General features: G+C 42.5%; 1 long non-coding RNA gene across 1 annotated transcript; it reads right to left on the bottom strand.

The window, feature by feature from the left end:
* Positions 1 to 226: 226 nt before the first annotated feature.
* On the bottom strand, positions 227 to 16793 carry LOC115460202. The gene is made up of 3 exons (XR_003940407.1): positions 16765 to 16793; positions 2472 to 2474; positions 227 to 311 (listed from the first exon to the last, which is right to left on the bottom strand). It is a non-coding gene; the product is annotated as an uncharacterized LOC115460202 (long non-coding RNA).
* Between the last annotated feature and the right edge of the window lie 6952 nt (positions 16794 to 23745).

Raw genomic sequence — 23745 nt, 5'->3', positions numbered from 1 at the left:
TCTGAGAAGCACTGGTTTGTAATACATAGAAACATGATGGCAGATAAGAGCCAAATAGCCCATCCAGTCTGCCTATCCTCAGTAACCACTAATTCTTCTTTTTCCTAAGGGATCCCATATGTCTGTCCCACGCTTTCTTAAATTCAGTCACAGTCCTTATATCCACGACCTCCACCAGGAGGCCATTCCATGCATCCACCACCTTTTCCATGAAAGAGCATTTTCTTAGATTCCTCCTAAGCCTATTTTCTCTTAACTTCATTCTATGCCATCTTATTCCAGTTTTTCTTCATTTGAAAAAGGCTCACCTCCTGTGCGCTAATGCCACTGAGATATTTAAACCTCTCTAACATATCCCCTCTCTCCCGCCTCTCTTCCAGAGTATGCATGTTGAAGCTCATAAGCCTGTCCCTATGTTTTATGACCAAGACTACTTACTAATTTTGTAGCTGCCCTCTGGACCGACTCCATCCTTTTTATATCTTTCTGTAGGTGTGGTCTCCAGAATTGCACACAGTACTCTAAATGGGGCCTCACCAGAGACTTATACAAGGGCACCATCACCTCTTTTTTTCTTGCTGGTCATTCCTCTCCTTATGCACACAAGCATCCTTCTGGCTTTGACTGTCACTTTTTCTGCCTGTTTGGCCACCTTAAGGTCATCAGACAAAATCACCCCCAAGTCCCGCTCTTCTTTCATACACAAAAGCACTTCACCCTCTATATTGTACCGTTCCCTTGGATTCTTGTAACCCAAGTGCATGACCCTGCATTTCTTAGCATTAAATGTTAGTTGCCAATTATTGGACCATTCTTCAAGCTTCCTAATGCCAACCATATCTTCCGGGGTGTCCACCCTGTTATAGAGTTTGGTATCATCCACAAACCTTACCAGACAGTCCTTCCACAATATCACTCACAAAGATGTTAAAAAGAGCCGGCCCAAGGACCGACCCCTGAGGTACACCATTGATAACATCCTTTTCCTCAGAACAAGCTCCATTTATCGCTACCCTCTGTCTCCTCCCATTTAACCCATTTTTAACCCAGTCAGTCACTTTAGGTCCCATACCAAGGGTACTCAGTTTATTTATCAGTCGCCTGTGCAGAACCGTGTCAAAGGCTTTGCTAAAATCCAAGTACACCACATCTAGCACCCCTTCCACATCCAACTGTTTGGTCACCCAGTCAAAGAAATCAATCAGATTTGTCTGACATGGCTTGCCGCTAATGAAATCATGCTGCCCAGGTCCTGCAGTCCATTTGATTCTAGAAACCTCACAATACCATTGAAATAAGACTCAACCATTTCTACTCAGTGACTTGCAATAGCTATTTCTGATATTTCCTCCCATTGATTGTTACTCAGTTCTTTAACCAGATCTTATTCCCAAGGTAACATATATCAGGATTTCTCTATCTCTGTTTGTTCAGCAACCTATAAATGTTTTCACCCGTTCTGTTACTGGCTTTGCTGGTCATTCCTGCTCATCTGTAGTTACTTTGGGCAAAATCATCTCTTCCAGATACTCTGCAACACTGCTTGTCAGTCTTTTTGTGGCCGTGACCCCGTGATAGTGTCCAAATAAAATTGTGCAACCCCTGGAAGTGCAAAATAATGATGTACCTATAGGTTGTTAATAAAGACCTTCCCTGGAATGCTTTGTTTCATGTGTTGTCTGGGAATATGTTTGACATGATGAATTCCTAGACCCCTAATGCAGGCTGGTAGGGCCGAAACACGAGTCGTGTCGGGTCCCCTTTATTGTTTTTGAAGATTGTTAATAAAGACCTTTCCTGGACACCATCTGCGAGAGGTTCTTCTATTTTGTTTCTCTACTGTTTGATGCCTGTACCTATAGAGAAAACCACCCAGATTGTGCCTCTATTTGGGGTTCTGACCCACAGTTTGTGACGCTCTGTTCTACAACTTCCCTTTTGGTTGCTTTTTCCTTTGATGTACAGAGATCCTGCTAAAAGCAGACACTTATGCTCTCCTCCTTCTCTAACTCCTTCCCTCTAATATCTCTTATTTTGAACATGTTATTCCTTGTCTCCTGTAACTTCAGTCTAAGGGCCATTAATTGGCTAGCTTTATTCCCATTCTCAAAATATGCCTGTCATGTTCTACTCATATGGAAATTTATTTTGTCTTTGTCTAGAACTTTCAGTGCACTTCTTGCCAACTCTAACTGCTTGAGTATCCTTTTAGACACCGTGCTTTGCTTATGCATTTTCTCTAGCCTGGCAATAGCAGCCCATAACTGGATTGTTTGTGGCAAGTGTTCATTTGTATTATCGAATTGCAAATATTCTTATATTTCTCACTCACATTTTTCTAGTGCTTTATCCTCTAGCAGCCCATCATTGAGTTCGCAATAATGCTCTCCAGTTTTTAAAGACTCCGCCCTGATCTCAACCCACACAGGTGCATGATCTGACCAGGTGATGCAGTTAATCCTTACCTCCACTATCTTTTACACTAGTGATCCTTCAGCACATATTATAGCTACAAGTATCTGTGAGTAGCTTATGTCCATGAATAAAATGTAGTCTATGAGCTGCAGCATAGTTATGGCATTTTAAAAAATGTGAGCCTATGGCTACTATGTCCTTCTCTTCCTGTTGTTTTTTTCTAGGGTCTACAGTCAAGTTGAAATTCCTACCCCCACCACCAGCAATGTCCCTTCCTTAAATTCTAGTATTTTCCTTAATAGGTTCTCAAAAAAGCTCCCTGCTAACTACTTGAGGCATAGACACATACTAGTCTGTTTATGATTATCAACAGTAGTATTGACCATCAAAAATTGCCCTTCTAACTGCTGAATAGTATGATTAACTATTTGGAAATTAATATCCTTACCCCCTCCAATTTCTTTTCAACCCAGCTGAATACTAGCAGGATTGTGGGATGCTCTCTCTGCTGTATCTAATGCTCATCTCTGGGTATTAGAAGAGTTTCTTGGATAAAGCACAAGTCCGTCTTTTGGCATGTGGCTTCCTAAAACATAGGTTGCATTTTCATATGTATTTTGAGCCCCCACATATTGAGGGTAATTATTTTAAGTTTATCCCTCATTTCTGTTCGGAGGCAGTTCTATCCTCAAGCTCCCTTTGGTCCTTGTCCCCCTGAACTCGCTATCCTTCTTTTCCCCCTTTCCCCTTCAAAACGCCTTGCTATTTTTACCCTCCCTTCTCCTTGCCTACTCATTACTTTGCCTGCTCCCCAGCCTCACTGCAGGTCTCTACTAGGGACAGGTGTACATTTCAGCCAAGGCTTCCCCATTGCCACCACCACCACCCCTATTCTGCAACAATGTGTCTACCTGCATCTCCATCTACCCCCCCCCCCAGTTCACATCCATACACTCCCTCATTCACACTCCATTTCAACCACCCCCTCATCCTTTATTTGCCAGTACTTTCATGCTATCCCTAACTTGTCTTAAACATTGTCTACCAGGAATTTCACAGCACCTCATGGAGCACTTCCAGATGAATTAATAGTTTCTCCTGAGCATTAGCTGAGACATCTGCCTCCTTTGTGCACTTTTTCCTAGCAATGGCATGGGTTCTACATCTTCCTTAGGGGTATGGTTGAGGTTACAGGTGGACGTAGGCTTTTGTATCCAGCTTGCTGCAGTTGTTTGTGGACTTCTGCAACTGTGCAACTGTTTTAACCATGAAGGAGTTGTCATTTGTAGATATTTACAAGCTAAAGGGGAAAAGCCCACTATACTTGATTTTGTCCTATCTCAAATATTTACCTAGCTGTTGACTGAAACCAGGTTTTTCGGTTTCAGCTGAAACCAAATCCTCCACTCAGTTTCAGCTGAAACCAGCCCAGCTCCATCCTCTGTACAGCACCCACTCCCTCCCCCATGACCAGACCAGACAAACCATCCACCCCTGCAACCAGACAGAGCCTCCCTTTCCCCTCCGCCACTGTGACAAGACAGAGCCCCCCTCCTGGGTCAAAGCTGCACAGCTACGCTGCCATCAAGCTAATGACATCACAGGAAACCACCTAATTCCATGTTTTAAAGGGGGCAATTGCAGAAATAGTTCACCCCACAATGTGCATAACTGCTAGTGAGGAGAACCTGTTGTTCAGTTGGAAATGGGCAGCAGAGAAGACAGCTGTGGGCAAGGGGTTGATGTGAGAAATAATGTTTGGTAACTGGTGATATTTCAACAGATGGAGAGTTGAGTGGTGGCAGCTGGATTATTCAAACACAATGCGTTGTTTGCTTGTATGCTTGACTGAGAAAGCAAATGTAATATTTTTAGCAGCTTTGCTTTCTGTGACGTGAAGTTGCCATAGAGCAGATTTCAGAAATGTGTTTTTGAAGTGAGTTGGTTGGAAAACATTAAATCTAAACAAAATTTGTGAAAATAAACTAGAGCTGAAGCATTTCTTGAAGCTTGGTCTATCTGAAGAACATTGGAGCATATTAGCTTGACAGACTTCTGTTTTTATGGAAAAACTGCTGCCAAAAGAGGGAATAAATTTACCAATAAATGCAATCTGCCATGATAGGGATGATTGTGAAATATTCAAAGAATTCAGCTCAAATATATAAAACTGAAATAAGCTCTGGCAAGAAGAATCCAAGACTGACAGATGGAAAGATTTGTGTTTCACATTTAGAAAATTCCTGAACACTGAGGGTTCAATATTCAAGAGGGTTTAACCAGGCAGGAGCTGGCCGGCCACTGATACGCAGTGGCACTTAATTGGGTAGTGCCCCTGAATAGCTCTACTAACCAGCCATTCTCTAACTGAGGGTCTCTTTTATCAAAGCGCACTAGCGGCTCCCAGTTTGGTAATGCTGACAAAGGGCTTAATTGGCATTGCCGCACGGGAACTTCTAGCGCAGCTTGATAAAAGAGGCACCGACTAGGCTAGGAGCAGAGTTTAGACAGAGCCACAGCTTAGATGGTTAGGAAAGCAAAAGGTCTGTCCTAACTTTTGCTCCTCCCAAATATATAACACCCCTAGTTCCCTTGTGTCTCATTTTAGATACTTGGGTGTTTTCCTGGATCAGATACTTTCTTTCGACCATCACATTTCTGCTCTGTCCAAAACTTTTTTTTTTCCGCTTATACAGTTCAGAATAATTTGCTCTTTTTTAGATGAAGCCTCCCAGAAAGCCTTGCTTTATGCGTCTGAGCTATCGAAACATTATTTACTCTGGTCTTCCTCAATCTCAACTTTGCCGTTTTCAATCAGTTCAGAACACTGCTATTCGTATTCTTTCCCATGCCAGTTGATTACTAGCCTGTGTCTTATTCTGTGATGTTAATGCTCTCTTCAAAATCAGTTTTAGTCTCCTCTAATAATCTTTACTGATTTGTTTTATCTCAGTAACTTCTGCTTGATAGTTGTTCTTTCTTCCACTCCTAGATATTAATATACACCTCCCTATTCAAGTTCCTTTATCTCACAGTCATCATTCAGAGAGATGCTCTCAGTTTTGCTCAACTTTCCCCTAAGGAAAGTCACCTTAGCACACTTGTTCAGCCCAAAAGCCATCTCAATGTCATCTGAATAGCTTTTCACCACTTGAAGTTGTTCCACTAACTGCTGGTCACTGGAACTGTAGAGTTTCTGGTCATCTACAAACAGTAAATGCAATGGAGTGTCTGATGTCTCTTTAAATTGATACCTCTTGATTGCTGGCCTCTTTGGAGTAAGGCTAAATCCACAGCCCAAGGAGTTAATAAGAATACTCAGTGGATAAAGTGCCAAGGAAAACAGAAGCAGGGGCAGAGAGTCTCCCTGAAAATATGCCTTGCTGAATCTTGATGTTAGGAATGACAAACTGTCCACCTGCATACTGCAGGTGGAGTGTGATTTGCCACATTTTCATGGTAAACAATTATTTTGTACATTTCTAGGCAATTTATTATCCAGGAATGTGGGACTCTATCCAAAGCTATCTTATAGTCAATCCATTCTATACTAAGATTTCTGCTTTTCTTAGCACTGACTATGATGGCTTTATGCAACTTTAACTGGTCTTTTGTTCCATATTCAGTATCTTTGGTGATTGTGATACATTTTTTGTAGAAGGCAAAAGTAGAGACTAACAGACGATTCACCACTGGAGACGTGAGTCCAACAGTCTTTATTACATCAAAGATAATGACCCGACACAGGCCGTGTTTCGACGCTAAAAAAGCGTCTGCATCAGGGGTCAATAAATACACCAAGTAGTGAATGCAAAATGAGGAGTCCTACTTGTATGTGTGTTGTCAACTCACTAATCACATAGCACTAAACAGAAAATGCTGGACACAAACTATCAGCATTTTCTGTTTAGTGCTATGTGATTAGTGAGTTGACAACACACATACAAGTAGGACTCCTCATTTTGCATTCACTACTTGGTGTATTTATTGACCCCTGATGCAGACGCTTTTTTAGCGTCGAAACACGGCCTGTGTTGGGTCATTATCTTTGATATAATAAAGACTGTTGGACTCACGTCTCCAGTGGTGAATCGTCTATTAGTCTCTACTTTTGCCTTCTGTGATTCGTCATCGTAGAGAACTTTTCCTGTTCTATATTTTGGATTTGTACATTTTTTGTATCCATTTATCAAGAACACCTCTATTCACACAAAGATTTTATTTTTCCCTAAATGCAAGTTTTCCAAGGAGGAGTTGTTGTCTTTCTCTTTTTCTTTTAGCTCAGGATCCTCGATGGTAAAAAAAACCCCTCTCAGTAATAATTTTGGCTGCATAATATGTGTATTCATTTCTATAATTTCCAAAGGTTGCCTTATTTATATAAATTATGGCCATCTTATTGATCATATTCCTTACTCTAGGTGTTAAATTCAACTTTGGTTACCTTTCTCTCTCCTGGAGCCCAGCAAATTTATCTCTATCTATATAAACCATTATTACCAAAATTGTCATCTTGCCGTTGTGTTTTAGATATCTGTCCTTCCAATCTTTTTTAAGAATCCACCTGGTATTATAATGCTTTGGCTTGTGTCTTTTTTAAATTCCTTATTGACATCTGGGAAACTTCCGGTAGAGATGGGTACAATTGCCCTTGTTCCTATCCCCAAGGGTCAAAATTTGGACTTATCACTTACTTCTAGTTTCAGACCAATAGCAGGTATTCTGTTGCTTATTAAGGGGTCCTCTTACTAAGGCGCGCTAGCATTTTTAGCGTGAGCTAAAAATAAGCGTGTTAAATGCTAGAGATGCCCATATATTCCTATGGGCGACTCTAGTGTTTACTATGCACTATAAATGCTACTACGCCTTTGTAAAAGACCTCTTAAGTTACTGGAGACATTGGTTAACTGTCAGCTATCTACTTATATTGATAAATTTTCTTGCTATCAAATATCACAGTTTGGGTTCAGATCCCAACATATTTCTGAATCCCTTTTACTGGTTTAGTATTGTCAAAGAGTATTTAAGCAGGGATAAACAGATTTTTTGCTTCAATATGATATTTCGGTGGCTGTTGATTCAGTGGATCATAAATTATTGTTAACCAGATTAAGTAGTTTAGGACTGACTGGCCCAGTATTAAATTGGTTTAAAGATTTTCTTTTGAACCACTCTTATACTGTTTGGGAAGGAGGTGCTATGTCAGGCTTTTGGAGATCTGCTTGTAGCATGTCTCAGGGCTCACCTCTGTCTCCAATGCTTTTCAATTTGTCTGAGTTCTCTCTCTATCATTAGGTAACGATGAACATTTATTTTCTTATGCTGACGATATCCAGATGTTGCTTCCAGTTTGCTCTACTTCAGGTGAAACGTCAGTTAAGATTGCAGTTGCTGTGGAAAAGCATTCAGAGATGAGCTATAGAGAACATGCTTCAGTTGAATCAGGCAAAAGCAAAAGTTTTATGGTTCTGTAATTTTCTGGTGGATATCCCTCGGAATCTTACATTACCAAGTGGTATTATTTTGAATGTGGGAAATTAATCCTGAGTTTTAGGTGTTATCTTGGACAATTCATTGTCTTTTGAAGCTCAGATTAATCAAGTTTGGAAGAAGTCTTTCTTTTGCTTGTATCAATTAATGCTAATTAGACCTTTTTTCATAGTTCTCATTTTGCTCTTTTGGTTCAGATGCTGGCTTTGTCCAATTTGGATTATTGCAATTCATTGTATGTTGGATTGAGTCATAAATTACTGTATAAATTGCAACTACTACAGAACACAGCAGTAAGGTTGATTTTTTGGCTGAGGAAATGGGAAAGTGTATCTGATTATTTTTTAAAACTTCATTGGCTTCATGTTCATGCACAGATTATTTTAAAGTCACATGCATAGTTTTTCAGATACTTTATAGTAATACTTCTGTATTATTCATTTTTTTTCTCACTGCTTTTATATGCCAACTAGAGTCTGTAATAGTTTGCAATTGAAATGTTCTGTATTTAAAAATATTTGATTTAAGCGTCAGCTGGATTCTATGTTTACTTTTCAAGCAGTTGTTATTTGGAATAAGTTACCAAGAGGAGCATTTTTGATATGACGTCCAAGTCTAACTTTGGACATTTTGCTAAAATTGTCCAAAATTCAAGTGAGGAATATAGCCATTTTCAAAACATAAAAATGTCTATTTTGTTTTTGAAAATGGCTATTTGCTAGATATTTTTGAGCTCTGTCCATATTTGAAAAAAAAAGAAAAGGTCCAAGTGAAAAACACACATAATCAAGCCATTGGGATGTAGGAGAAGTCAGCACTCATAGTAGACTGGCCACACAGACACCCCAGGAAAGCAATGCTCCCAGGTACACACCTCACTGTTTCTCCCTTATCTTGTCTGCTGAGCCTCCCATAATTCACCCAAAGCCCACCACCCTCCAACTATACACCACTACAACAGCCCTTATAGGTGAAGGAGGCACCTATATGTGGGTACAGTGGGTTTCTGGTGAGTTTTGGAGAGCTCACAGTTTCACCCACAAGTGTAACAGATAGAGGGAGGTATGGGCCTAGGTCCACCTGTCTTCAGTGCACTGCACCCACCACTAGACTACTCCAGGGACCTGCATGCTGCTCTAATAGACCTGAGTGTAACAGCAGAGGCTGGCTGGTAAGTAATGTTTTTAATCACATTTTGGGGAGTGGCGGGGTGGGAGGGGGTTAATGACCACTGGGAGAGTCAGAAAAGGTCATCCTTGATTCCCTACAGTGGTCATCTGGTCATTTAGGGCACTTTTTTGTGGCTTATTCGTTAATAAAACAGGTCTAGACCAAAACATCCAACTTATAGCCCTGGATATTTTTCTTTTGTTCCATTATAGCAGAAAAACATCCACGTGTTAGGAATGCCCAGATCTTGCCCTTAACATGCCCCCTTGTGATTTGAACGCACTTCTGACAAACTTCATAGAAAAAGTCTATAAATTGGTTTTGAAAATACCAATTTGGGTGTTTTTGTGAGAAAAATGTCCAAATGCAGATTTATGCCAATTTTGGGACATTTTTCTATTTTGAAAATCTGCCCGCAAGTGTACTTTGAGTAGATCAAAATTATATGCACTTGCATGAGAGGTTGGAATCTTTTTTTATTTGATACAATTGATGGTTACTTCTTTAGCTTATACTTTTAATAACGTAATTCCTCATTTTGATTGAGCTTCTTTTATGTAATCCACCTGGAACCTCTTGCTGGGATACAGCAGTATGTAAAATATGGATTAGATTAGATTAGATAAACCAACAGCTCAACTGCTAATTCCTCCACCTCTGGGTCCTTCTCCTGTAATTCTTCCTCTTCAGTTGACTTCTGTTCCTGTCCCTCATTTATCATGCTATCTTGCATTTCTGGAACTCTTTTCTCCATCTCCACCTCATCTATCATAGAAACATTCCTCGTTGCTGCCTCCAAATGCTATGGCTGCTGCGGTACCTCTCCTTCTGTACTCCTTGTTAAATCCCCTTTCTCCCTCTCTTTTTTTCTTTTTCTGTGGCATCACTCAGCTGTTTCAAGACATCCTCACTCAGGTATCGTTCTTTAATTTGTCCAATCAAAGATCTTAGATTGACATGGGTTGCCTTTTGAAGCTTGTCCTTCGATATATTTCCTCTTTCTTCCATTTTCTGATGAGCTCTCTTGGTGTATTCTCTGTAATCAAATATAGGATTTATAGCATAACAATAGCAGTACATTATCTCCTTTTTATCTTCAAGAGTTCACCTCACAGTTTTTAATGCTCTCAACTTTTTCATCAGTTTCTGTGGTTTATCTCCTACTGCAGTGGGTCCATGAACAAGTTCACCATGGCCTATAGCTGCATCAGGGATGTTCTCCTGAAGGTTTTGCATTGTCACTGCCACCATCATTAGCCCTAGTGTGTAAGCCAGAGGTAGTCAACATGTAGACAGTATGTATTCTTCCTTTTCTTTCCTGCCTTACTTATATATCAGTTTCACCTTTCTGAGATTTAGCATCAATGTTATACAATAGGGTCACCATGTGAAGGTATATCAGCAAGACTTGGGGAGAAAACATATGCCCTCCCCCACAGAGACACACAGCAATTCACCAGTTTATCTGCTGAGTTGCTTTATTGTGATCCCCTTTCACCCAATTTGGATCAATTGTCACTTTGTGCTATTTCCCGTGCTATTTCCCATGATCTTTCCAGGAATGTTTGCTTTGCTTATTTTTATTTGGCCGTTTTGTCATCACTGGAGCAAAGTCATTGAGTGTTGTAGTCAAACCGGGGTGTGGGAGTCTTTTTTCACCCTCCAAATGACTGCTTTCCCCTGCAGGCTTGGCTTTTAACACAGTTCGAGTTAGGGTAGAGAACTAAGTCAGTCCGGATTTTATGGTCTTTATTTTTACTATAAACTTTTCACTTTCAAAATCCCAATAATTTATTTATTTATTTATTTATTGCATTTGTATCCCACATTTTCCCACCTATTTGCAGGCTCAATGTGGCTTACATAGTTTTGTTATGACATTAACATTCCAGGATGTCAGATAGAATTAGTAAGGTGATTAATAATCCACTTTCAAATCCCAATAAGGGTCCATAACAATAAGAAAAATGGTCCAAACCTAATAAATGTTCACAGAGTCTTTGCAATCCTGGTAACAATTCCCTTGAAGTATATTCCAGCTTATACATTTTAGCAGATCCTCAGCAAGGATTCCTCCTCTAGGTATGCTTAACTTGTAAAGTTCAACAGTTAAAAAAAAACCCAAAACAAACTCTAAGGCCTCAGCAACTAGCCCTTCTCGAGAAGGGCTGGCAGCTCACCTCTCTCTACACAGCTTGATTCTGGCTATGTCCTTCCACTTGTTAGGCCTGGGTTTTGTCAGTAGCTTCCCACTCCATTTTACTGCTCTCTCTAGGAGATTCTAGTGGTATCTCCTTCTCCTCCTCAGTGTAGGGCATCAGTTCCTCAATCTCCAGGAAGTCACTAGTTGCTTCCAGTTCTGGCTGGGCTGAGGGGAACACCTCCCTCCACTCTCCCTGGCTAGGAGGGATCGCATACTGTCTTTTGATCCAGGGGAACTGGGCCTCATCCCTACTGCCCCCTCTAGTAAACATTTGTGGGAACAGCCACCCTTTCTCTAAGAGATTCTTCCTGATTCCCCCTCCTGGAGTATGCTTCAGGTCTTGGACCTCTCCTTTTGGTTTCCGCTTACAAAGTGGTTCTAGGGGTTAAGTTTTTCTATTGTCTCTCCTTCTGTTGGGGTTTCCTAATCTTGCCTCAAAACATTGTGTGCACTCTTTTGAAGAGGGCCACGCTATGTGCAAAGAGGGTGTACACATTCTAAAAAAGTGCACACTATTTCCTGGATTCTATCTATGGTGCTTTGAGTTGCGCGCACAACTTAATTGAATAATGAGCCAATTAGGGCTGATAATTGGCATCCTAACAAGGAATTATTAATGCTAATTGGATTTAATTAGCAGTTATGCATGTACATTAAAGTGCCAGATCTGCACCTAAATTTTGCGCACAAGTCTGAAAAGGGGGCACAGAAATGGGAGGATCATGGGCGGATCGAAGGCATTCTTAGAATTTACGTGCATAGTTATAGAATAAGGGGAATACACAACTAATATAGGCACAAGGATTTGCATCACATTTCCATTGGTACAAATGGCCACACCTAAAGTTAACAATAGTAGGAGGATCACCATAAAGGACTCCAAGGTATAAGGTCACCAAACATATAAAGAGGAATCCAATAAAATTTATATGGAAATATGATGTTTAATTTTAACAAAATATTTCTAAAAAAGCAAGGAAAAGACCTCAAAATGCCCAACTGCTTACTTTCAGTTTTCGGCGGCTTTAACTGGGGGCATGGTGTTCATCACTGGTCATAAAAACCTTGCTTGGAACAATTTTAACTTTTAATTTATTTCCAAAAAGATTTTTAGCAATTGTACTCTTTTTTAGAAAAATTGTTTTTAAATATATTGACAATATCAATGCTAACTTCAAATTTTATTTGGATCACAAAAAACCTTCACTAATTCTCATGAAGTACTGTAGAGCAGCTTTACATAGAAAAAGTAAAGTCGAGCACTTATCTGTTGCCCTTTTGTTAAAATTAAACATCATATTTCCATATAAATTTTATTGCACACCTAAAGTTAGGCATAAGCGCTGTTCTATAAACCATGCCTAACTTTAAATATGGTTTATAGAATAGCACTGTGCGTTATTTTTTTCTGTGCCGATTGTTTAGGCGCCATATATAGAATCTAGCCTTATGTGCACGTACACAGTGGCTTATGCATGTGATAGTTCGCGCATGTGCAAAGGGTCCTCTCTTTGCAAATAGTACACACGTGGAGGGGCATAATCGAACGCGAACGCCCATCTCCATGGGCGTCTATGTCCGAGAACGGGTATGTGAAGGGGTGGGACAGACCATATTTTCGAAAAAAAAATGGGCATCCATCTTCCGCTTCGAAAATACGGTTTGTACAGACCAAAATGCCATGGATTTAGTCGTTTCCGAGCTGGGCATTTGATTTTTTTTAGCGATAATGGAAACTAAAAACGCCCAGCTCAAAAACATCCCAATCCAAGCCATTTGGTCGTGGGAGGGGCCACAATTCGTAGTACACTCGCCCCCCTGACATGCCAGGACACCAACTGGACACCCTAGAGGTCAGTGCGGTGGATTTCAGAAACGCATAGGTCCCTTACCACGGGTGCTGAGACCCCAACCCCCCTCCCCCAAAACCCACTACCCACAAATGTACAACATTACCATAGCTCTTAGGGGTGAAGGGGGCACCTACATGTGGGTACAGTGGGTTTTGGAGGCCTCCCATTTACCAGCACAAGTGTTACAGGTAGGGGGGATGGGCCTGGGTCCGCCTGCCTGAAGTGCACTGCGGTACCCACTAAAAGTGCTCCAGGGACCAGCAACAGACCTCTAGGACTTGTTGCTGCTATATAACATTGGCACACCAGTTGACACCTGAAGACTAATCTCTCCGAAAACGTCCTTTATTGGAATAAGTACGCTTACTCACAGTTAACTGCAGATCAGAGGTTGTGCCCCACTGGCAACGAGTCTCCCTGGTACTGAGATGAGCAGTAGGTCAGAGCTGGCAGAATGGTGTACAATGCCCTCTTTCAGTCACATTCAAGGTAAGAACTAAGTTCTGTAACATGGCTAACACATGAAAGGGATCTAAAACTGTCTTACAAAAATGGCCACTACCTCATGGACTACCAGAAACAAAACAGGGCACATTCTGACCCAGTAAGCAGAGGGAAAAGCACCATGGGAGTAGAGCCTACCAACTACCAACATCGTGAGCATGTAACACAAGCTAGTGGAATCACGGAGCCCAATACCCTACACCCACCACAATGCATTGCTGATGTGACTCTGCAGTGCCCTTAACAGAAAAGGTGTTACACTCACCCGAGACCCGCATCAGAACCAGGGAAAGGCTGTCAGAGGATAGAACACATTCTGCTGTCATGGAGGTGGGTATACAGGCTGGGAAAAAGTTTGTAAAGTGGGGGTTTTTTTTTGGTGGGAGGGGGTTAGTGACTACTGGGGGAATCAGGGGAAGTGATCCCCGATTCCCTCCGGTGGTCATCTGGTCAGTTGGGGCACTTTTTTGGGACTTGGACCTGAAAAAAGGGTCCAAATAAAGCGGACCAAATTCTCGTTAAAAACGCCCTTCTTGTTTCGATTATCAGCTAAAGATGCCCATCTCACCTCGGCCGATAACCACGCCCCAGTCCCGCCTTCACCATGCCTCCGACACGCCCCCATCAACTTTGTTTGTTCCTGTGACGGACTGCAGTTGAAGATGACCAAAATCGGCTTTCGATTATACCGATTTGTTCGCCCACGGGAGAAAGATGCCCATCTTCCGATTTGGGTCAAAATATGGGCATCTTTCTCTTTCGAAAATAAGCTGGTTAATGTGCACTATTATCAGCAATGAAAAAAAACACAAAATTTGTGTTTTTTCTGCTCATTTTCATTAACAATGTGGGATATATTTTTAATATTTCACATCTCATCATAAACAAATGCTCATCCGTACTCAGTACTCCCAAGGATGGAGAAAAAAAGACATGTCCCTTCTTTATGAGGGATTTTACACTTCAGCTCCCATCATCTCCCCTTGGACATAATTGTTAGCATAATACATCCTCTCTAATATGCATTGTATACTGAGCTTGTGAACGCTCTGAAGCACAGCATTATAGCAAAAAAGAAAAACGTACCCTCTGATTCCATAACAAGTCACTTTATTAAGTGCCGTTTGTGCGGTTAAATTTATAGAATGCTGCTATCCATGCAGTCATCTTAGCGTTTAAAAGGTTTATCAGCTAATATTCAGTGCTGGAACAGCTCCTGGCCAGTTAAATAGCTCCCAAGTGTTTTAATAGAATAGGTTCACAGCCCGCAGAAAGTGAGTGCCTAAATTGTGGCACCCAGTTATAGATCTTAACACATTTCAATTTTCTAGTATTGCCGTTTTTTTTGCTCATTCTGTTCTACTCTGAGAATGAGTTTTAGCTCCTCAACGCTACTCAAAAAATGCATTTCCTTTCTTTTCATGTTTCAATCATTTTTTTATTACATAAACCCAATACAGTAACAAAGGAGGGTATAAATCCAAAGACAAACTGAAAGCCATATACACAATGCATCACGTAACTCTGGTAAATCAATAACCAACAGCAACCACCCCCCCAATCCCTGCCCTACCTTTCCCTCCAAGCATGGTCCTGTTAATTAACAATAAAAGTGATTGATGAGCACATATCCAGTCAAAAAATTTTTTAAATTAACAATAGAGCAACCAACTTCTAGCCTGTAGTGTGAAAGTCTTCAAAAAGAGCTCCCAAACATTACAAAAACATTTACCCAATGCTTCAGAAAAGTCTTGCACCTGGAGTCTATCCATTCGTAATTGAGAAGTCATGTAGGAGCACCAACATTGTCGTGAAGGGGCCCCTGGAGACAACCATGAAAATAATATGGTTTTGAGGCCCATCAAAATCACCAGTAGAACATAATCTATAGTCCTGTGGTACAGGGCCGTCAATATATACTCATCAAACAATAATACTGGCAGGCGTTGAACAATTAAAGACCGTAATCTGTGAAATCCCAGTGCACTCCGCACAGTAGGGTAGGACCAAAACATATGGCCTAAAGAAGCTTCAGGGAGGTCATATTTCGGACAATGTCCGGTTGTGTCCAGCCCGAGCAGCACAATATGGGGATAAATAAAGCCGGAGCGCAATTCTTTTCTTTTTATTTATTAACCCTTATTTTTGAACAGTCAAATTAGAAAAGCATACTGCTCTCCCTTCTAGCACAGTATTGTGCAACTCCCAGGACTTGCTAATAAAACAGAAGTGACATTGTATGCCGCATTATTGGCATCACCGTTAATCAGGCTGTGTGATAGATGCAAGCAACACTTTTTTTACTCACTTTGCTGATGAGTTGTAGGGCTGCTGCTTATCTAATCTCTTGCAAAGCATCTGCTGTTGTGCATTGATTTTTGAGAGTAGGTTTTTATGGACTTTTAAGTATGGATGTTAAAAAAAAAAAAAAACCATGAGACCAACAAAATAGTGATTTACACAGTCAAGGTGAATTGATGAATCATAAATGAAAGGCTGAAGTGTGCCTGGACTGAACAGCGTACCTCTTAGATCCAGTAAGAATACAGCAGTATGTATACAATAAATCAGAAAATGGATCAATTCTTTTTTTTTGTGTGTGTTGCAGTAGTTGAATTATATAATAATTTAAACATCCTCTCCAGATCTATAGATTATGAGGCAACTGTGTGGTTTATTTTATTTTTTGATTTGATAGAATTTGACATACCATTCTTTATATTAATATCAGTGGTTTACAACCAAGTGTAATAAACAGGGAAAAACAAGTCAATCTCAAACACTTGACATAGACCACAAAAGAGAGAGGATGCTTAGTACAACAGTACAAACCAGAGACTTCTTATAGCAGAGATAAATGTTGGGTTTTTTTGTGTGTAATCTGAAAAAAGTGGCCAGCTAGCCTCATGGTGCAGTCGGTAGGTTCCTTGCCTGCTGTGCCCATGAACTGAGTTCAGATCCTGCACTGGGATTTCTGCCAGGCCAACTGAGCCATCCATCCACTCTTGTCAGTAAACGAGCACCTGGCCTTAGCCTGGGAGGAGGGGGTAAAGATGACTGAGAGGCAATGGCAAACCACCTCACTAAGGGCCAGATGAACTAACTCCACATAAAGAGCCCTTGGAGCACGTGGAGTGGAGGAGTAGCCTAGTGGTTAGTGCAGTGGATTTTGATCCTGGGGAACTGAGTTTGATTCCCACTGCAGCTCTTTGTGACTCTTGGCAAGTCACTTAACCCTCCAATGCCCCTGGTATAAAATAAGTACCTGAATATATGTAAACCGCTTTGAATGTAATTGCAAAGAAAACCTCATAGAGGCGGTATATCAAGTCCCATTTCCCTTCCCCTTCCCTTTCCTTACTGATCCCTTAGCAAATTGGTAAGGAAAGGGCATGCATGTTAGCTCATTTGTACATGATTTCCTTCCTAAGGAGGGGAAGCCAGTCGGCCAGCTGAGCATGCGCAGAGCAGCCAATCGTTATGTTGGCTGCTCTGCGTATGCCAAAGACATCCTTCAACAAAAAAAAGGACATCCCTGACGAGCACCTGGATGTTTTCCTTCAGCTTTTGTCCTTCTCAGAGCAATGTTGGTTTTGACTTTGCACATTTGAAACTTGTTCACTCTTGTCTTGATAAAGAGCAGCTTTGTTTAGTGATGGGGGTGGAGAATATGTGGCTGAAAAGTCTGGCCAGAGAAAGCCTTTTGTGTCCTTTATTTCAGCAGTGGTGAAATCCATCCCTGCAGAACAGTTCTTGGCAGACGTTACACACAGCTTGCACCCCCCCCCCTAGGATAGGGACATGTGAGGAAGTCCAAATCAAAATAATTTGGACGTCCCTCCCTCCAGGTCTCTCTCTCAGCCAATCACAGCGCGTTTAGCTGTCACCGTGATTGGCTGAGAGAGACCTGGAGGGAGGGACGTCCACATAGTTTTGATTTGGACGTCCTCTCATGTCCCGATCCTGGGGGGGGGGGGGGGGGGGGGGGGGGGGGGGGGGGGGGTGCAAGCTGAAAACAACCTTGGAGGGGACGGAGAATGTTGAGAGAACCTCCATGGCTGTGGTCATTTCAGGCATGTAAGAAAAACATGTCTGAGAAGGACGCCCATCACAAAAGCTGAAGGAAAACATCCAGGTGCTCCTAATAAGCTGTTGATCATGTCAGGCCCAGAAAGCAGCACATTGTTAAATGATATTCCTTGAAACTGAACACTGGAATGAAACACAATCCTGATCTGGCCTGGTTTTTGTGCATGATACACTCCAAAGGTAGGTAAATACCAACATTCTTCTTTGTCTTTTAACGGTGGAGCTGGCTCTGCATGGTAAAGTCCACAGGGAACAGGAAAATACCCTCTACTAAATACAATGAACATCACTGAGAAGTAGAGGGCGACATGACAGGGCCGCCGAGAGGGGGGGACAGGGGGACAAAAGTCCTGGGGCCCGCCGCCGCCGCCACCTGGCCCGCCCTCTGTTGCTCCCGGAACTAACCTTAAGCCTCCTTTCACTTCGCAGCAAGCAGCAGCAGGGCAGGCCACTCCTTCCTTCCATGTCCTGCCCTCGCCTGACGTAACGTCCGTGAGGGCAGGGCACGGAAGGAAGGAGGAGAGGTCTGCCCTGCCGCTGCTTGCTGCGAAGTGAAAGGAGGCTTAAGGTTAGTTCCAAGGGCCCGGCCCGGTAGCGGGTGGGCCCGGCGACCTCGGGTGGGTGGGCGGCGGGAGGGCCGGTGATCTCGGGTGGGCAGCCGGCGGGGGGGGGCCCGGCAACCTTGGGTAGGGAGGCCCGGGGGCGGCCTTGGCCCGGGCCCGGCTCCGGCGGCCCTGGACATGACTCTCAGGCAGGGAGAATTCAAATTGAAACTCTTTATTAGGCACCAAAGTAGAAGACCCAACACGGGCCAGTGTTTCGGCTGGAAAACCACCTGCATCAGAGGTCACAAGACTGCACATAAAAACACATAATCATAAAATTAAAAAAGAGTGAACTTATGTAAATTTTAAAATCTCACATCTATAAACATGTATATAAACAGAAAAATGTCATCATAATGCTAAAAACTTTCAAGGCAAATAAAATAATAACATCTTAAACATAGCAATGAAAAAAATATATCAATAAAAAGTGTGAACAATGAATAAAATATTAAAGATTTAGACCTTAGAAATGAACATAAAAGCAATCTAAAACAATTTCAACAATCTAAAACAATTTGAGCCATAGGATATTATGGGGTCCTTTTACCAAGCTGCAGTAAAAAGGGCCCTGCGCTAGTGGCGGGGGCCATTTTTGCCATGCACTGCGGCCCTTTTTACCGCAGCAGGTAAAAAAGACTGAAAATGGCCATGGCTATGCAGTAAGATTACTCCTACCGTGTGGCCATGCGAGAAGGAGCATTTACCGCCTAAGAGCTCCCATGCTAACCCAGAGGTAACTTTGTAGCATGTGGCGCTGCCCGATTATTGCTGGGTTAACGGCATGCTAAAAAAATATGGGCTGATTTTTCCCTAGCACAGGAAGTGGCACATGCTGGGGCTGGAACTACTGCCGATACCCTTTCTTATGAACATATTCTTTATGTTTATATTTCTAATCCCCTTTTTTAAAAGCTTTTAATTTAATTTCTCATTTTATTTCTCATTTACTACTACTACTATTTAGCATTTCTATAGCGCTACAAGGCGTACGCAGCGCTGCACAAACATAGAAGAAAGACAGTCCCTGCTCAAAGAGCTTACAATCTAATAGACAAAAATAAATAAAGTAAGCAAATCAAATCAATTAATGTGAACGGGAAGGAAGAGAGGAGGGTAGGTGGAGGTGAGTGGTTACAAGTGGTTACGAGTCAAAAGCAATGTTAAAGAGGTGGGCTTTCAGTCTAGATTTAAAGGTGGCCAAGGATGGGGCAAGACGTAGGGGCTCAGGAAGTTTATTCCAGGCGTAGGGTGCAGCGAGACAGAAGGCGCAAAGTCTGGAGTTGGCAGTAGTGGAGAAGGGAACAGATAAGAAGGATTTATCCATGGAGCGGAGTGCACGGGAAGGGGTGTAGGGAAGGACGAGTGTGGAGAGATACTGGGGAGCAGCAGAGTGAGTACATTTATAGGTTAGTAGAAAAAGTTTGAACAGGATGCGAAAACGGATAGGGAGCCAGTGAAGGGTCTTGAGGAGAGGGGTAGTATGAGTAAAGCGACCCTGGCGGAAGATGAGACGGGCAGCAGAGTTTTGAACCGACTGGAGAGGGGAGAGGTGACTAAGTGGGAGGCCAGCAAAAAGCAGATTGCAGTAGTCTAAACGAGAGGTGACAAGGGTGTGGATGAGGGTTTTGGTAGAGTGCTCGGAAAGAAAGGGGCGGATTTTACAGATGTTGTAAAGAAAGAAATGACAGGTCTTGGCAATCTGCTGGATATGAGCAGAGAAGGAGAGAGAAGAGTCAAAGATGACCCCAAGGTTTCGAGCTGTGTTCCGCCCTTGCAGAAATAGGAAGTTACGTCAGAGGGCGGGACACAGTGAGGGAAGGCCAGCCGACGAGGCGACCCCTCCTCCCCCATAGGCAGACGCGAGGCACCGCTCCGCCGCCCCGCAGACCTCCCCAAAGGCTGGGCCACGGCGCCGGGCGGCAGGAAAAGAGAGCCGCTGGCACGGAGCCGGCAGGCAGGCGGGGACTGGGTCGGGGAGGGGACCTACAAAAAAGGTGCCGGTACTCTACCTAGCGCATACTGGGGCTGGAACTATCACTGGTGCCCATGATAGGCCGGCAGTAGCTCCAGATTAGCATGCGGTAAGCCCGCGTTGAGCTTACCGCCGCTTAGTAAAAGGGACCCTTAGCCAAGAACTCCACATGGTCCTGACTGTCAAAATAAATAAATAACCGCATAAGAATTTTGTTAAGTGCGATTCATGCAGTGGTGTGAAAACTGGCCTGAACTGGAGGACCCTTCATCAGAACCCCTCCCCTAGGGGGAACTCAAGTTTCTGTTGTCCCAGAGGACCTGACACCCCTGGATCTAGCAGCCTCATTCCCCTAAACCTCTTGAGGGTGAGTTGAGATGCTAGCAGGAGGCAGGCTGACCCAGGCTTACCATTACATTGTTAAGAGGTGGGGTGGGAATGGGAGGGGGTGGCGAGTGACTGTAGCAGGTGGAGAGGGAAGGAGAGCTTTTTGGTCAGAAGTAGTGGAGGGAGGTTGGGTAGTTTCATTTACGGTTTTGGTTTCTGCCAAAACTGAGCGGCCAATATTGGTCGCAGATTTGTTTTTGCAGAAACCGAAGATCCTAGGTTCAGTCAGGCTCTACTCTTAGTTACTAGCTGTTCTCTACTGCTGTTGTTTTTGGCACAGATTTGCGTTGTTCCATTTTTTTTCACTGTTTATAGACTTTCTGTAAGCTGGTGATATTGTAGTGATTTATCCTTTATTTTTTTTAAATATCTCTCTACAGTATATGTTCCGTTTTATTTTTTACTTACTGATGATAGAGGTATTTTCTGTCAATGTGGTATCAGTACCATTCTGTTCTGCCTCCTTCCCACCAGAATCAGTTCCACCCAACTATTATATTTGTCATTGCGCGTACTTCCTCAGCTGGCAACACACCCTCTCAGGCACTTCTTCTTCTTCCCTCTCAGAGCATATTTTCACTCATTGTGATAAACTTGGGGAATTTTCAGCAGACATTTCACAGGGCTTTTTCCCTTTCTGCAGTAGCATTATTATTTCAGTTCTGCAAGCTTGCTAATATTGAACTTGCCAATTTAAAACCTTTTGGGAAGGTGTCTTAGTAAAAGTCACTCAGGCTAATTTGGAATGGTTGTGGTGGGGGAGACCTCAAATCGGGGGTTAAAGAAATGTCAGAGCCGTAGCCTGTTGCCGATCCACCCAGCAATGGCATTCAGGCAGCTGGAAACACCTGGTTCCCTGAAGGCATTGGCCTTTCATGGCTTAAAAAGATATCCATAAGTCCTGTAACTATTGCTTCAATTAATCAACAGTGCCTTCTTAGTTTGGATAATGCATGATTGTGGTGCATGCTTTTTTAACTCTTATATGACCTCCATTGCTTTGTTATTTGAAATACTGAGGGGCCCTTTTACTAAGCAGCAGTAAGCCCACCACAGGCTTACCATGCACCAATCTGGAACTACTGCCGGGCTACCACAGGAACCCAGCGGTAGTTCCCACCCCTAGCGTGTACAAGTTCCAGTGCTACAAAAAGATGATCTATTTTTGTAGAACTGGAACTTATGGCATTAATCAGGCAGCACTGCAAGCTGCCTGGTTACCGCTGGGTTAGCATGGAAGCCCTTACTGCCATCTCAATGGGTGGTGGTAAGGATTCTCCTTGAAACGACCACACACTAAGGGGCCCTTTTACTAAGCCACGTAGGCGCCTACGCGTGCCCAACTCGTGTCAATTTTGAGTTACCGCTTGGCTACCAGTTGGCCCTTGCAGTAATTTCATTTTTGATGTGTATCCGCTATGCACACCGGAAAATATTTTTATTTTCCGGCGTGCGTTAATCGGGCAGCAATCATCATCCTACGCGCGTAGACCATTACCACCCAGTTCCCACGTGAGACCTTACCACTAGGTCAATGGCTGGCAGTAAGGTCTCAGACCCAAAATGGACGCGTAGCAATTTTCATTTTGCTACATGTTCATTTTTGTCAAAAAATTAAAAAAAAACATTTTTTACAGTTGTGCTGAAAAATGATTCTGCGCGCGCCCAAAACATATGTCTACACTACTGCAGGCCATTTTTCAGCGCACCTTTGTAAAAGGGCCCTGAAGTGTTTCGTTTACTGCACAGCCATTTCTTTTTCTCAAAAAAAAAGAAAGCCTTTTACCCGCTACAGTAAAAGGGGGCCTCAGCGCGCATCAAAAACACATGCTAATGCTAGCACAGGCCCCCTTTTACCGCATCTTAATAAAAGGGCCCCTGAGTGTTCTAGGGATGCACAATATCCTTGAGGGGCAAATCATAGGGAACTCTTTCTTTCTCTGTCTCCACTGATGAACAGATATAACTCTCAAGTTCTGGACTGATCTGCTGGGAGTAAAGGAAAGAAAATTATCAGGTAAGACAAAATTTCTCCATAGCCAGATAGCCTTAGGCATCAAAATATCCCACTTCTGTAAGTGAACATCCCCTTGTCACCATCTGAGAGAGACTGCTGCCCTAGATCAGTGGTTCCCAAACCTATCCTGGAGGACCCCCCCCTCCCCCGCCAGTTGGGTTTTTAGAATATTCACAATGAATATTCATGAGAGAAATTTCATGCAGTTCCTCCACTGCATGCAAACATATCTCTTGCATATTCATTATGGATATCCTGAAAACCCAACTGGCTGGGGTATCTCCCAGGACAGGTTTGAAAACCATTGTCCTAGATGGACCATTGTTCAGATCAAGTTTGGTGTTTCCAATGTTCTAAAGTGACCCCCATGCATGAGATACTTTGGTTATACTTCTAACACTTACTTTTACCAGCTTTACTAGGTGTCTCCTTAGAAACAGTGTTTTGCTATCCTAGAACTATCCTAGGATGTCACATGGGTGCCTTTTTATGAACTATAGGTATTCTAAGGGAACTGGTTTCCTCAAATATCAACACATACAATTACAGAAACACAGTTATCTGTACGTAAGCAAGGAAGAATCCTTCCAAAAGGAGGAAAACGCCTCAAGACAGACCTCTCCCGTATTTATAATGGGACAAGGGCTAAAATTTAAGAAGAAGGCTGCCAGCCTGCTTAAGTTAAATAAATTTTGAAGACTATATGGCAGAGCAATTTTGTTTATTAAGAAACTAAAAAAAAACAAAATACAAAAAATAATTATAACCAGGAGGTTTTTATATCGCCAATGATGATGAAATTTTAGCCCTTGTCCCATTATAAATACGGGAGAGGTCTGTCTTGAGGCGTTTTCCTCCTTTTGGAAGGATTCTTCCTTGCTTACGTACAGATAACTGTGTTTCTGTAATGGTATGTGTTGCCGTTTTATGAAAACAGACTTCTTTTTTCAAATGTTACAGAGTTGAGATGCTCACAATTACTTTTCTGTATATTCTTATCAGAGCTGCCTACATAATGATAGTTTCCTGGAAAAACT

Source organism: Microcaecilia unicolor, chromosome 1 (genome assembly GCF_901765095.1).
Source record: "Microcaecilia unicolor chromosome 1, aMicUni1.1, whole genome shotgun sequence".
NCBI classification, from domain to species: domain Eukaryota; kingdom Metazoa; phylum Chordata; class Amphibia; order Gymnophiona; family Siphonopidae; genus Microcaecilia; species Microcaecilia unicolor.
This window is presented reverse-complemented; position numbering and strand designations above follow the sequence as displayed.